The sequence below is a fragment of the Struthio camelus genome, chromosome 21, assembly GCF_040807025.1.
Source record: "Struthio camelus isolate bStrCam1 chromosome 21, bStrCam1.hap1, whole genome shotgun sequence".
NCBI lineage: Eukaryota > Metazoa > Chordata > Aves > Struthioniformes > Struthionidae > Struthio > Struthio camelus.
The window spans coordinates 10,754,443-10,769,820 of record NC_090962.1 but is presented as its reverse complement, the minus strand read 5'-3'; the positions used below and the strand labels follow the sequence as shown (position 1 = coordinate 10,769,820).

At 53.5% G+C, this 15,378-nt stretch overlaps 1 long non-coding RNA gene across 1 annotated transcript; it reads right to left on the bottom strand.

The window, feature by feature from the left end:
• Positions 1–10,128: 10,128 nt before the first annotated feature.
• Positions 10,129–12,739, bottom strand: LOC138061854 (uncharacterized). Its single transcript, XR_011135844.1, has 3 exons — positions 12,490–12,739; positions 11,861–11,968; positions 10,129–10,273 (listed from the first exon to the last, which is right to left on the bottom strand). It is a non-coding gene; the product is annotated as an uncharacterized lncRNA (long non-coding RNA).
• Between the last annotated feature and the right edge of the window lie 2,639 nt (positions 12,740–15,378).

Sequence of the window (15,378 nt, the reverse complement as noted above, 5' to 3'; positions counted from 1 at the left end):
GGGGTTAGCCCCTCTCTTACTTCACCCATCGGTGGTTTCTTCTGAACTTTAGGGTTGTTTGCACAGCAAGTTTGGCGTTTTGTTACCGTTATATCTGCACTTGTTTGCATTTTCGGCCCTATGGCGTATCTCTTGATACTGCTCCCCATAGCATCTGATCCCATATGTGTGTCCTCATGGAACCTTTTAAGAAGACCCTCCATCATCCTAGATGTGATTAACACTTGTTGGTTTGGAGTTACCCACCGTCCTTCTTCACTTTTGGTACACTTCAGTCTTTCTGAATACTGTGGAGGTTTTAAGTCCAGTGTCCTGCTAGGTATGAGGGCACCTATCACTGATTTATGCACAGCTGCTCTTTTGGCAGCTTGGTCAGCCAACCTGTTGCCTCAAATTATTTCTTCTTGTCCTTTTTGATGAGCTCTGCAGTGAATTATTGCCGCTTCCTTTGGTTCTAGTATGGTCTGTAGTCCTTTTACAATCTCTTGTCCATATTTTATACCGTTCCCCTGGGAGTTCAACAGCCCACGTTCCTTCCAGATAGCTCCGTGAGCATGTACAACTCCAAAGGCATATTTAGAGTCAGTATAAATAGGAACCCTTTGGCCCTTTCCAAGTTCAAGGGCTCGAGTAAGAGCAATGCTTTCTGCTTTTTGTGCCAATGTGTTTCGGGGCAAGGCTTTAGCTTCTATTTCTTCCCAGAGGGTCACCACTGCATATCCGGCTTTCCTTTCCCCATTTTGCCTAAAACTGCTACCATCTGTAAATAAAGTCCAAATCTGCATTTTTCAATGGCTCGTCTTTCAGATCCGGCCTGCTGGTGTATACCTGTTCAATAGTTACTAAACAATCATGCTGTAGAGGTTCTTGTTCTGCCATTGGTCACAAAGTGGCAGGGTTAAGAGTTGATACCACACTTAGGGTAACATCTTGATCTGTCAGTGTGGCTTGGTACCTGGCTAGTCGATTTGGAGAAATCCAGGGCTGTCCCTTTTGATTTCAAATAGCCACCACTGCGTGTGGGACTAATACTGCTATTGGTTGTCCCAAGGCGAGCTTCCGAGCCTCTTGAATTCATAGAGCAGTTGCAGCTACAGCTTGGAAACAGGCCGGCCATCCTTTGCTTACTTCATCCAATTGTTTTGAAAAATAAGCTACTAGCCTTTTCCAGCTTCCAAACAGCTGAGTCACTACCCCCGAAGCCACTTGTGGTTTCTCATGTACATACAACTGGAAAGGTTTTGCTAAATCAGGGAGGCCTAAGGCTGCGGCCTCCATCAATTTTCTTTTAATTTCATCAAAGCTTTTTCGACATTCTGGAGTCCATTCCAGCAGCTCTCCCGGGCCCTTGGTGGCTGCATATACGGGTTTAGCTGTGAGCTCAAAATTGGGAATCCATATCCGGCAGAATCCAGCCATTCCCAGAATCCCTCTTAGCTGCTTTTTGTTTCTTGGTACTGCTATTCGGCATATAGCTTCCTTTCTTTCACCACCACCCCCCACCCCAGTGCCTGTTGTCCTTTTGATATATCAAACCCAAGATACGGGACTTTCTCTCTTGCAATTTGGACCTTCCTTTTCGAGACCCGCTATCCAGCCAGTCCTGGAAAGTTTAACAGGCCTATTGTTGCTTCCATACAAGCTTGTTCAGTATCCGCTCCAATTAAGATGTCATCCACATACTGCAAAAGGCTAACACCATCTTTACCATTTTGCCACTGTTGTAATTCTTTGGCCAATGCCTCACCAAACAAAGGAGGACTGTTTTTAAATGCCTGAGGAAGAACAGTCCAGCACAACTGTCCTTTCCTTCCAGTGGTCGGATTCTCCCATTCCGAGGCAAAAATGCTGCCTTTGCTTCCGTCTTCACTGCTAAGGCCAGTCCTGAGGAATTCCAGACCTTGGAGACAAGAGAGGAAGGCTGGAGAAAGGAAGACTCTCCCTTGGTTGAGGAGGATCGGGTTAGAGATCTTTTGTCCAAACTTGACATCCACAAATCCATGGGCCCCGATGGGATGCACCCACGAGTGCTGAGGGAACTGGCGGATGTTATCGCTAGGCCTCTCTCCATCATCTTTGAAAGGTCCTGGAGATCAGGAGAGGTGCCTGAGGACTGGAAGAAAGCCAATGTCACGACAGTCTTCAAAAAGGGCAAGAAGGAGGAGCCAGGAAACTACAGGCCTGTCAGCCTCACCTCCATCCCGGGAAAGGTGATGGAACAGCTCATCCTGGAGGTCATCACTAAGCATGCGGAGGACAAGAAGGTGATCAGGAGTAGTCAGCATGGATTCACCAAAGGGAAATCATGCTTGACCAATCTGATAGCCTTCTATGACAGAATGACTGGCTGGGTAGATGAGGGCAGAGCAGTGGATGTTGTCTTTCTGGACTTCAGCAAGGCTTTTGACACTGTCTCCCATCACATCCTCCTAGGTAAGCTCAGGAAGTGTGGGCTAGATGAGTGGACGGTGAGGTGGCTTGAGAACTGGCTGGATGGCCGAGCTCAGAGGGTTGTGGTGAATGGCGCAGAGTCAAGTTGGAGGCCTGTGGCTAGTGGTGTCCCCCAGGGGTCAGTCCTGGGCCCAGTCTTGTTCAATATATTCATCAATGACCTGGAGGAAGGGACAGAGTGCACCCTCAGCAAGTTTGCTGATGATACTAAACTGGGGGGAGTGGCTGACACACCAGAAGACTGTGCTGCCATTCAGAGGGACCTGGACAGGCTGGAGAGGTGGGCGGAGAGGAACCTCCTGAAGTTCAACAAAGGCAAGTGCAAGGTCCTGCACCTAGGCAGGAATAATCCCATGCACCAGTACAGGCTGGGGACTGACCTGTTGGAAAGTAGCTCTGCCGAGAAGGACCTGGGAGTGCTGGTGGACAACAAGTTAAACATGAGCCAGCAGTGTGCCCTTGTGGCCAAGAAGGCCAATGGGATCCTAGGGTGCATTAGGCAGAGTGTTGCCAGCAGGTCGAGGGAGGTGATCCTGCCCCTCTATTCAGCCCTGGTGAGGCCTCACCTGGAGTACTGTGTCCAGTTCTGGGCTCCCCAGTACAAGAGAGACATGGCACTCCTGGAGAGAGTCCAGCGGAGGGCTACCAAGATGATTAGAGGGCTGGAGCATCTCTCCTATGAAGAAAGACTGCAAGACCTGGGCCTGTTCAGCCTGGAGAAGAGAAGATTGAGAGGGGATCTCATCAACGTGTACAAGTATCTGAAGGGGGAGTGTCAAGAGGATGAGGCCAGCCTCTTCTCCGTGGTGCCCAGCAACAGGACAAGAGGCAATGGGCAGAAACTGAACCACAGGAAGTTCCATCTGAACCTGAGAAAAAACTTCTTCACTGTGAGGGTGACAGAGCATTGGAACAGGTTGCCCAGAGAGGTGGTGGAGTCTCCTTCGCTGGAGATATTCAAAACCCGTCTGGATGTGATCCTGGGCAAAATGCTCTAGGTGACCCTGCTTGAGCAGGGAGGTTGGACTAGATGATCTCCAGAGGTCCCTTCCAACCTAAACGATTCTGTGATTCTGTGATTCTGTGATTCTGTGAAAAAGAGTTTGACTTTGCTCATCTACTGGAATGCAGAAGGCGGCATCTTTTACGTCTAATACTGTGAAATAGGCATTACTCTCAGGTGCAGATGCTAATAGGGTGTAAGGGTTAGACGCCGTGGGATGTCTATCTTTAGTCATTTCATTGTTAGCCCTCAAATCTTGCACTAATCGGCATTCCTGGGAGTGGGGCTTTTCGACTGGCAAAACCGGTCTATTATTTTCAGATTGACATTCTCTAAGTAATCCATATTGTATGAAGATCTTTATCAGGGGTTCAAGGCCTTTGCGAGCTTCCAGCCTAATGGGGTACTGAGGTACCCTTACCGGTTTTGCCCCATCTTTCAGTTCTATTTTAATCGGACTTAACGTTTTTTGCTCTTCCTGGTTTCTTAGAAGCGCACACCAGTGGAATTACCGCATCTAGTACGATGTTGGGGATATTTTCCTCAGGTTCTTCCTCAGTCCTGTCTGCCAGCAAGTAGATCTGGGCCTTCCAGGCAGCTTCAGGTGGGATGTGGAGAGCTGCACAGCATTCTCAGAGAAAGTTACCTGTGCATTTAATTTGCCTAGTCAGTCTCGTCCCAACAGAGGTAGGGGGCATTCTGGCACATATAGAAACTCATGAATTAATTTGGTGTCCCCAATTGTACATTCCATTGGCTGTAAGAATGGCCTTAATGTTCTTTTTCCAGTTGCCCCAACATGAGGTATAGTTACTTTACTTAGGGCTCCTTTACAACTATTCACTACGGCATGAGTGGCCCCACTGTCAATTAGAAAATCTATAGTTTCATTCCCCAGCTTAGCTGCAACCAGGGGATCAGCTGGGGAAACGTCACTATTTTCCCCGGTCCCCTTCCGTCTGAATCTTCTAACATAATGAGGTTAGGCTCTCCCACCTGATCCTGCCTTCTTACCCTCCTTCGATTTGGGCGTTCATTCTTCCAGTGTCCTCCCTGTCTACAGATCGCACAGTGATTTGGCCCCAATGGGATTCGACTTGGTGAATCTCTTCCCCTTGTCGTTCCACCTCGTCCCCCTCCACCTCTGCCTCTCCTGCTGGCTCTCCCTCTAATATTATTCCCACGTATTGCTGCTGCTAACAGAGATGCTTGCAACTTTATTCTATTCTGCTTCTCTTTTCTTTCCCTCTCATCCCTATTGTTATACACTCTATATGCTATTTCTATCAGTTGAGAAACTGACATCCCTGCTGCTCCATCAACTTTTTGCTACTTTCTCCTTATAGCCTGGGCTGACTGTCCAATAAACAACATATTGAACATTCTCCGCTTTGCCTCATCATCTGCATTCAAACCAGTCCATTTTCTAGCTACTTCACATAACCTTCCATAAAAGGCTGATGAATTTTCCTCTGAGCCCTGCCTCACTTCACACAGTTTAGACCCATTCTTTGGTTTAGGCACTCCATATCGAACCCCATATAGTGTCAATTGCTGATATTGCTTCCACTGAGCTCTTTCTCCCCCCACATTAGGATCCCACTCCGGGTCCCTTGTTGTAGGCAGAAAAGTCTCAGAGTCGCCCTGCCTACCGTTCCTTCTCTCTCCTTCTTCTCTGGCTTTTTCAGCAACCATTCTCTTTTCCTCTAGCGTGAAAAATGTATTTAACAAAGCTTGTACATCTCCCCAGTTGGGATTATGTGTTAGCATTATAGCTTCTAACGACTGGGGCATCTTGTCAGGGCTTTCTCTGTATGAGCCAACCGATTGCTTCCAATTCAACAGGTCAGAGGTAGTAAACGGAACATGCACAAAGACTGGCGGTCCCTCTGGTCCCGCTGCTTGTCTCAAGGGAGCTTGGAAAACTGGTTGGGCATGCCCTCTAGTCCGACTGGGAACAGGACTAAAATTTTCATTGCTCAATGGGGAGCTAGAATCACCTGGGCACTGCTCAATATCTCTGTATGGAGGCGGGGCTGTTGGGACCAGTAACTGTACATCCTCCTGTTCTTCTTCTCCCACAATTTTTCTATCACCCCCACATCGACCACTTTCCTTTTTCCCAGTAGCCGCATACATCACCGACTCAAGCTGTTAGCTCACATTCCTGACTAACATCAGCCTCTCTGTACAGAGTCATAAAAGCATCAGCAGAAGGCACTTCATCCCACTTTCCCGTCCGACGGCAAAATAGCATCAATTGTAATATAGTATTGTAGTTTACCGATCCATTCTCTGGCCAGACCTCACCATCACCCAATTTATAAGTTGGCCACCATTGATTACAGTATCTTTTCCTCCTTTCTTTTGTCATCGGGTCGCCTCCAAACTTTTCCCAGTTCTTCAGAATACACTCCAAAGGACTACAGGGAGGGGCACTCGTGGAGTGGTTTGATCCCATAATTTTACTTCTACCTGTACCTGTACCAATTTTTATACCTGGGTGCACCCTGTGTGAGCGCAGCTCCAACAGCCCCCTGCTGCCACACGTCTATGCACACCCGCTTCGCGAGAATAAAGAACCAAAACCCACCTTGTGTCTGTGCTCGGCTCTGGCAGCCCTCTGCCACCACGCGTCTGTGTGCGGACACACTTCTTATTCCGTGGAAAAACCAACCGTAAAAAGGTGACACTTACCAATCCAGGAGTTCACCCCCCTTTCGCCCTTGTACAAATATCTCTGTGAGCATTGCACCGTTGAGGCACTCACCGCCTCGATGCAGGAGGAGACCCGAAGGAGTCCCCGATCAACTAGTCGGCACGCGCTGGAGTCCTGTCTGATTTCTCTCCTCCGCCGGGGACGGCAAGACGATCCGGGCAAGGCTTTACGGCCGTCCCGTCTGGGGTGCCTAAAATGTTGTCCCAAAGAAGGGTTCTTTCACCCGGTGTGCAATGAGCCGAAAACACACAGAGTCGAGATGTTTGTTTAATTCATTTCCGCGCAGAGGTGGGTGCTAGGTGGTAATTCCACAAAGCTAGCACACCTGATTGCTACACAGCTTACACTTTACAACAGTTTAAGCAACAGTTAGCAGCATAGTTTACAACTACATGAAGTCATCCTTACTCTTATTGCTTCTGTTAGGTCTCATCTTCATTTAAAGTCACAGCATCCTCTTTTTCTCCTGCGCATGCTCTATGGGGAAGGGGCTTTGATCAGCAGGGGGCTTCCCTGCTTGTGGGTGGGTTTTTTATTATGCCAATTAGGATAGTTCACCCGCAGTTCAAGTAGGTCTCTCCTGTTTAATCAACTATTTTTGTTCTCTTCAGGTTTATTTGGGAGCTTCCTGATCCGCTTGCCTTATAGTGTTGTCTTGCTCCTTCCTTCAAGGCCTTGTTCATTGTTAACTGGACATGTGAAAGACTGACTAATACCCTAGGCTCTTTTTTTCCCATACCTCCAACACTACCTCCGCCACAGCAGCACGGTCCCTGCCCTTGAAGCTCTCCGAGGCGACCACAGAAGCTGTAAGCAAGATGTTTTCTCTGAAGGCAACCTTGCTTTGAGGTGACTTTCTCTTCTCGCCTTTGCTTCTCAGCACCTCTTTCTTGGCCTGCTGTGAAGCTGCAAAGCTCTCCTCCCCCTTTCCGAGAGGCCATGAGTTGAGCTGAGGTACAAGGAAAGTGCTAGAGAACACTTCTGGGTGGCTAATGAAGCTTGCCACAGGTGTCCTTCTGGACTATTACAGCCAGTAAGTCTTTTTCTCCAGTTCTGTGGTGCTATCCGCAGTCCCACTGAGCAGGCACAGGATCAGGGCAAGTCAGTCCACCCACAGAAAGAAACCCAGGGAGCTCTATGCAAAGTCTCTGCTGTCCTGCTTGTCTTGACTTGGCTGGCACCGGGACGTCCCCCTGAGCAGGAATGCGGTCTCCCAGCGAGGGCTTCTTGGCTTTTCTGCAGGGAAAAAGGGCACGCTGCGTGCCAGAGACACCTCGAGCGCCTTCTTCTATGGCTGACTACCTGGAGGCTCTCAGTGTCACCCCATGCTTGGAAAAAAAAGAGGAACTCAGGTTCGAGCTCTCATCTTCGGACATGTCTTTTCTGAGACCTCCTGCAGGAAGAGGCTCCCCCCCACCCATTCCCACCTCTGGAGTGACTTTGCTGATGGACGAGGCCCTGAGTTACACTCGCCTCCTGCACTCAGAGCCAGCAAGGGCAGCTTGGCCACACAGGAGTTTCTCAGGCCACTAGGGAGCAGCTTACTACTTTGAGAAAGGTCCCAGATGTCTGTCTACAGAAAGCTGTGAAAAGGAGGCATCTTTATAGAAATACCTATTGAGCCCAGCTGTCACGGCGGGCTCCTCCCCCTCCTTCATGCGCTCTTCCTCCCACCCCCCAGCCTGACCTCTCCATACACAGCACATGGGCAGCGGCTGCGCATGCACCAACTAAAATCCGCCTAGTATGCAAATATGCAACAGATCCTCGGTCAGTGACTAATAGCGGGCTGAAACTTTGCCAGCTTTGCTAAGTTGCCTCTCTGATTGACTGTGCACATAATCCTTAGGCACAAACCGTTGACCAAGTCGGGGACTAAGGCTGGATCCAGCCGCACCTAGACTCCTCTGAGAAGCAGTCTGGACAGCCAGGGGCTTCATTCTGAACCTCGTGACTCAACGGGAGGGTCTCCTTGACACTTTTATCTGAGCCAGTCCTCCTTGTTAAATCACTGTCTTGCTGATGACTGAACTTTGTTAAATCACTGCCTTACCTCTTTAAAGCATGTTGCTGCTTCTCTCTTAGGAGTGAAGTGCCTCACTCCTCACTCATCTCTTTGGAAGCATGCCAGCCAGAGGAGAAGCACTTACACGTGGGAATTCAATGTGAGCAGGCTCAAGGGAGAGGGAAAGACTAAACTTCACCACGCCTCAGCCAAGCAGAGATGCTGGGAAGGAAAGGCTGCAGGGCCTACTGCTTCCACAGGGGTCAGTCCCGCCCTGCCTCAGAGAGATATAGCGCAGCTGCCACTGCCCTCCTGTTCAGCAGAGCTAAGAGCACCTGCCAGCTCACGCAGGGCTCATGCCTTTGAAGCTCTCTGGGGCCTTTCCCCACATGTACCCACTGCAGTACGTCCCATCTGGCCCACCTTCTGCTACGGCATGCTGAACCTTGGCCCAGGAAGCAACTCCAAGGCACACACGACCCACTTTCACTGCTCATCTCCAGCCAAGTCTTCTCCAGGAGGTTGCCAGAGTCTTCACAGACTTGGAGGCCCTGCTTGAGGCACAGCAGGCTCTCCTCTTCATTACCCAGCGCTGGGAGAACGTAGGCTTTCAGGTGGTAGACTCTGGGGTAGAAGACGGGGCTTCTAGAGCACCGAGAGAAAGCTTCTTCTGCAAGCTGCTGAGAAAACAAGGGAGATGCGCGTCAGGAGAAGTCATGGAGCCTGGCGATGGCTTGGCCCTCAGAAGGGCACCAATTCCCCCCCCTCCAAGAGAAAAACCAGCCACAAAGAGACAAGGAGTGCACAGCTAGCAAGGCTGAGATACCACACAATTCTCTCCTGAGCCCTGAGACCTCATATGGAGCAGGCATTTCAGCAAGGCTCCCTAGGCATGGCTGTGCTAGTCTCTTCTCCTCTCTTGCAGATCACTCCAATGAGTGGGCAATTTTCACACGCCCACAAAGACCGCCTTCCCCGACTGCCTTCTCTTCCACCTCTTGCTGACACCCCCTGGGACAGCACTCTTTTGCCACGTTCCCCTCTAACCCACTACACTCTGGCGCCACCCTGACTCCATCCCGTTGGGCCTCCTTCTGCCTCCACAGGTCAACCCACTGCTGTTTGTTAGCAACACAGCTTTCTCTAGAGTGCCCTCGCAGCATGCGCCTCCCCTTCCTCCTCCTCCCTCACCCTGAGGGCCCTGGTGCGGTTCTCACGGGCCCTCGCTGATGCGTGCTCAATCTCCTTTTTCAGCACCAGGCTATGGCACTCCAGGAGCCGGCTGCATGCTTGGGGGGCCAAAAGGGAGGCAGCAGTTCCCTTCAGCAGCCCCTTGGCCTTTCCAAAGGGCTTCTGGAAGTTGTCCCACTGCCCAGGCCTTGCAGACCTTCATCGTCCATGGGGAAAAAAAAAAAAAAGCCCCCTCCCCCCACCCCCACATTTTGTAGAGAGGAGGAAGTAATCAAAAGGTCTCCGAGGCTATAGCCTCCAGCCCCAACCTGGCTTTCAGAGGAAATGTATCCTCCAGGAAAAGGAAGTTATCAGGGACGTGTTGCGGCGGGTGGGGTGTCAATTGCAGTGGGTCATAGCTCCTCTTGCTTAGCCTCACTCAGAGCATCGCCCTCATGCTGTCGTTCCCTCCCCGAGCCCTTGCACTTACTCAGCATTCGGCCTGCATCGAGACAGACCCTCGCCACTCCTCTCCTAAAGTTCAAGGGGAAAAGGAAAGCTGTGGCCAAGGGCCACCAGAGTCATCCTTCCCTGGCCGGGCTCCACCACAGCACATCCAGGAGCTCCTTGCCACCTTGCTCACAGTGTGCACCCTCCCGCCTCCCCTGCCCCTTTCACCACAGCGCCCCACAGGCGGCTGCCTTGGTGGACATGGGACAGGAGCATGTGACAAGCCCACAGCTCACAACTTCCCTGCCACAGTCACGGCCTCGGCTCCTCCCCACTCACAGCAAGGCTCTAACTTACCAAAGAGCCAGGGACAAATACAGTCCAAGCAGCATGCTGCTCTGCGACTTGACAACGCAATTGGCTTCCTTCTGCTCAGCAAAGCTCCGGCACTCTTCAAAGGACTTATACTGCCACCCTGGAATACAAACGTCTCTCAGAGGAGCACTGCCTCCCTCCCCGGCCTTGACTTGCCTCAAGCGTTCGTAGCAGCAGAAAGCTCAAGCACAGCTGGGGAAGGTCTTGGCAGATAAACCACTCAGAGAGCCAGCAAACCTCACAGCAAGGAGGCAAGGGCTGGCCTTCTACCCTAGCTCCTCAGGGCTACTCAGGCTCCACAGAAATGCCCTTGAAGGCAAGGGCAGACTACATCAGGAAGGGAAAAAAGAGGACTCAACTCCCCAGACAGCATTTTCCATTGCAAAACCAGCAGCTTTCTAGCCCTGGACAGAGCCACGCTGCCAGTGATCAGCAACAGCAGTGACTCCGTAGCACAGGCTCTCAGGTGCCTCCTGCATCTCCTGCACATCCCAGCACTGCTAGACCTGCTTCTGCGGGAGCCAGTGCAGAGTGACTCTGAGAAGAGCTTTCAGAACGGGCCGTCTCCAAACACACAATTGTTGCCCTGTTTCCAAAGGGTAGAAGACACTCTAGGAGTCTGCTATTGCTGGCTTGCTTCTGCCTGCACTGGGGAGGCTCTGCCTGCTTCAAACACAGACAAAGCCTCCACTTCTGGTCGACAAGTGGCTGTCTTGCCTGACCAGGAAACAGGCGGGAATCTTTGCAAGCCTCCTGGCTCTCTGGGACTCCCAGTCACTGAGGACTTCCCAGCGGCAAGCAAGAGGAGAAGAAGCACGCCTGCCCAACGATCCCGTGCTCTCCAGCCACCTGCTTCTCTAGCCTGCACAGCACTGCCTCACATTCAAGGTACCTACGGAGGAACACAGTGAGCCTCCCCGGAGCATCTCCACGGGGAGGGAGCCCAGCCAGCACCAGGACAGGCGGGAGAACCAAGAAGTACCACCCAGGAAACAGGAGTGCTAAAGAGCCTTTCCTGGCACTATGGCCCACGGAGGTCAAGCAAAACTGGGCACTGCCAGCAACCCAGCTTGCACTTGCTTATGACCTCTGAGCTTCCTCTTCCTCACATCTCTCCTCCACCTACTCCTCCAGGCCCACCTCCTGCTGCTCTTGCCCACACTCTCCCTTCCCCTCTCCAGCCTCTCCTCCCTGCTAACCTCTCTCTGCTCGCCTAGCCTTCTTGCCGGCATCTCATCACAAACGGGTCACTCAAAGCACTGCTCCCAAGCTCAAGCACCTGCACTGCCCTCCAGCAAAACAAAGGCTCTCAGCAGCACCACCAAGAGCAGCTGCAGCCCTCACGATACAAGCCTGCTTTTTTACCCACAGGCATGCTTCCCTCGAAAAATTGTGCACGTGCCACTCTCAGGCTCTGTCGTTCCCGTTCTACCCAAACCTCGCTGCTTCGTGCCTCGGTCTTGCTAAGACCTATGCATCAGCTGAAGGCTGGGCTTAAGTCTCAGCAGGCTGGGGCCTAGATGCCCGCGACCAGGTATGAATTGCCTCTTCCTTCCCTCCGCATCCCGTTCTGCTTCTTACCCTGCCTCCTGAGGAAGGGAGGAGTCTTTGTTCTTCTCGCAACCCCCCCGGAAGGCATCCAATCCCACCCACCAGGACAGCCCGCAAAGCCCCCCGCTCACCTTACCTCCCCTTTGAGGCTCAGGAAGGTGGCTTCTTCAAAGTACCCAAGCACATTGCCTTTCTTAGCCCCTGAGTTCCTCAGCACCTCTGCTTTGTTCAGGTTCAGGAAGGCCTTTGAACAAGCACACAAAGAGCAGCTGAGTGTCGCTGCCAAGCCTGCCCCCAGCCCCATCGTTCCCTGTTGCCTCCTGCATCTCTCTGAGGAGGCCCTGCACCTGCCCCGGCGATCTCCAGCCTAACACAGTCACACTGCCTCTCCCACCACGGGCACAAGGGCTCCTTCGCACCACCTCCCTGCAGGTGCGCCTGGTGCAAAGGGCCTGCTTCACTGCCCTGTGTCTCTTGCCACAGGAGAGGCAAACAGGAGGCAAACTCTGCTTCTCACCCCAGCCATTCATCCCCGAGTCCCCACAAAGGCACACCCCCAGGCATGCCCTATTGCAGTGGGCCAATGGGCCTGCCCAGGACAAGGCAATTCAGAGGACTCCACGGGCAGGGGCCTCCGGTCAGCAGGGCAACTCACCAGGTACTTGCTGGAGACGTGCAAGTAGGCAGCCGCACGCTCCAGCAGATAGGAAAAGGCAATTCAGAGGACTCCACGGGCAGGGGCCTCCGGTCAGCAGGGCAACTCACCAGGTACTTGCTGGAGACGTGCAAGTAGGCAGCCGCACGCTCCAGCAGATAGGAAAAGGCTCTGGCATCATTGCCCGTTGCCAGGTGGTGGTGAGCCAGGGCCACAAGCACCAGTTCCACAGCGGCCTTGCAGCTGCACAAACACACACTGTGCATCCCTTCAGTCTTGCTGGGCACCTTACGCATCCATTCGCTCTTAGCCAGAAAACACTCTGCCGCTCTAGTCACAGACAAGATCCTGGAGAAAAAAAAAGGACATCAAAGAACGCACCAGCATCACCAGCGTTGGTCATTCAGACAACACTAGTGGCACGTCCGAGCACAGCACGAGGCCACATGCACGCAGGCATCACGCGGGGGCACTGTCTTTCACTGCCTTCCCAGGCATTGTGAGCGAGCTCGGCCAGTTATTCCTTCTGCCCCACACAACAGTGACCTGCACCCCGTATTTCCCCGTGGTGTTCCAAGCTACAATTGACACCATCACCATCGACTCCTGAGTGGGCTGGGGCCACCCATCCGCACGCTCTCTTCTCCCTGGGCTCCTTCCTCCCTTCTGCTCTTGCTTCTCTCCTCGCTCCAGACCTTTGGCTCTCCCCTAACAGCAAGCAAAGCCAGGACAGCTCACTCACACCGTGCTTTTTGACAAGCTTTGTTTCCTGCCATTGCAGTGATGTCGCCCAGTAGACTGGGCAGCGTGACGAGCTCCGGGGCCCCAGAGCACAGGGACAGCACGCTCAGGCACGGCACAACTGGGACGAGGAGCAACAGCTCCCCTTTCCAGCACCGGCAAGCTATTTGCTGGGCTACACCTGTAAGAAGGAAGCATGAGCACAGAGCCTGTTGGGGCCTTTGCTCACCCTGCTCGCGAGCAACACTGCTCTTGTAGGCAGGCAGAGACACAAGCTGGCATTGCTGCCACCTTCCACAAGGCCACCCTCCTCCCAGGGGCTGCTTTGCCCCTGCACACCTCACACCACTGCTCTCTAACAGATAGCAAGCCGGGCCTGCTCCACCCTAAAGTGACCATCATCACTGTGAGCCCGCTGGCTTCCTCAGCCATGCTCATCTCCACAGACATCTCAACCCAGCTCCCACCCAACACGCCCGCTCTTTCCTAAGCTGCAGCCCACAGGTGCAAACTCCACTTCTCTCCTCTGCACACCCTCAGCCCACTGCCTTCACAATTCATCATCAATACCTTCTCTCCTCACTCCAAACTCTCCTCCAAGAAGCTCTTCTCTTTCCTGCAACTCTTTCTCTTTCTCTTTCCTTCTCCTCTGAACAGAAAGCATTCGGTTAAACACCTCCTTGCCGCACACCGGGGCAGAGCTGCTTCCTGCCATTCTGCAGCAGGAAGAGGACACGAGAGCCACAGGGGTTGACGGCAGCTCCCTTCCCGGCCCCTTCCCCTGAGATCTGCTTTCCCTGTACGGCTGCTGTCATGTCCAATCCCCTTCCAGACAGTAACACAGGTCTCCCCCCTCTGGCTGCACCAGATGGCTACAAACTCAGCAGCAAAGACAGCCAGGGAGGGCCTGCCTTACCTCCTCCGGAACACTCCTGCTGCTCCTGAAAAGCTGCTCCTGACAACAACTGGTGTTTTAACAGCTCCAAGGGTTTCCTGCAGAACAGGCAGCATCCGACAGGGGAGGTTCCTGAAGAGGCTGAGCAGTCATGAAGGGAAGGAAAGTCTTGTGCTGCCCGGAACCATTCCCAAGAAGCTGGTGGGAAGGGGAAGTCAGAAGAAAGAGTGGTGGGAAAACGCCCTGCAGGAAGGAGAGCCACCTCCCGGGTGGCCTGGGCGTGCAGCCAGCAGGTCGAGGGCAGTGGGGCTGCCCCTCTGCTGGGCACTGAGGAGACCGTGCCAGCAGGGCTTGGTCCCAGCAGGGGCTCCCCAGCGCTCCAGCACACGCAGGGACACCCGGGAGCAACTCTGGCAGAGGGGGCCCAGGCCGCGAAGGGGCTGGAGCACACAGCCCCCGCGGGGAGGCCAAGACCACCTCCCTGGCGCAAGAGCAGCTCTTCCCACAAGTAAGCTCGAGGGCCCACGCAAAGGAGGCCAAGGAGAGCAGCCTGCAGCCCCATGGTCCCCTGCCCACGGGGGCACCCTCCAGCCCCCACCATCCCCCTGCGGGGCACAGCCAGGCAGGGCCCCCACAACTGGGGAGCGGGTCAGGTGTGCCGTCACCACGGCTTCCCCGTGTCAACAGTGACCTCAGCGCCACTGTTCCAGAGCTGTCAAGAGGCCGGTGGTGGGACACGACCCGGGATTGCGCTCTCCACTCCTGCCTGCCATGAGCCAGCCGGAGCGACTGTGGGCCAGGAGGAAGGCGGCGCTGCGCATCAAGAGGAAGGTGGGTGCCACCGTCTGGGACCGCTGCGCCGCCCTCCTCCAGAGTGCCCCAGCTGCCTCGGAGCCCGTGGAGGAGGAGGAGGAGCCCATGGAGGTGGACCCCGCAGAGGGGCAGCTCGCCCTGTGCCTCGTGGACCTGCCCCAGGGGCCAAAGAGGAGGAGGAGGCGCTAGCCCGGCAGGAGGCCCCCCGCTGACCACCAGCTGGGGCACGCCGAGGATCACCAGGCCGCCCGTCATCTCCTGGACCACCCTGGACTGCCGGGCATCAACATCTGCCCGACAGAGACAGGGCCCACCGCAGGGACACATCCCTCCCACGACTCCCCTCCACCTCCACTGCGGGACGGAGACAGTGCCCGGGAACAGCTCCCACCACCCTGCCACACCTCTGTTTAGGCTACAGGTTAGGTTATAGGATAGATTTTTTAGGAGTAGGATTATTATAGTATTTAGCATTCGTGTTACTCTAGGAGCATTAAGGTTCTTAGCAGTAAGATTTCTTAGTGTAGGGTTGGTTAGTCTATTTTTAGTG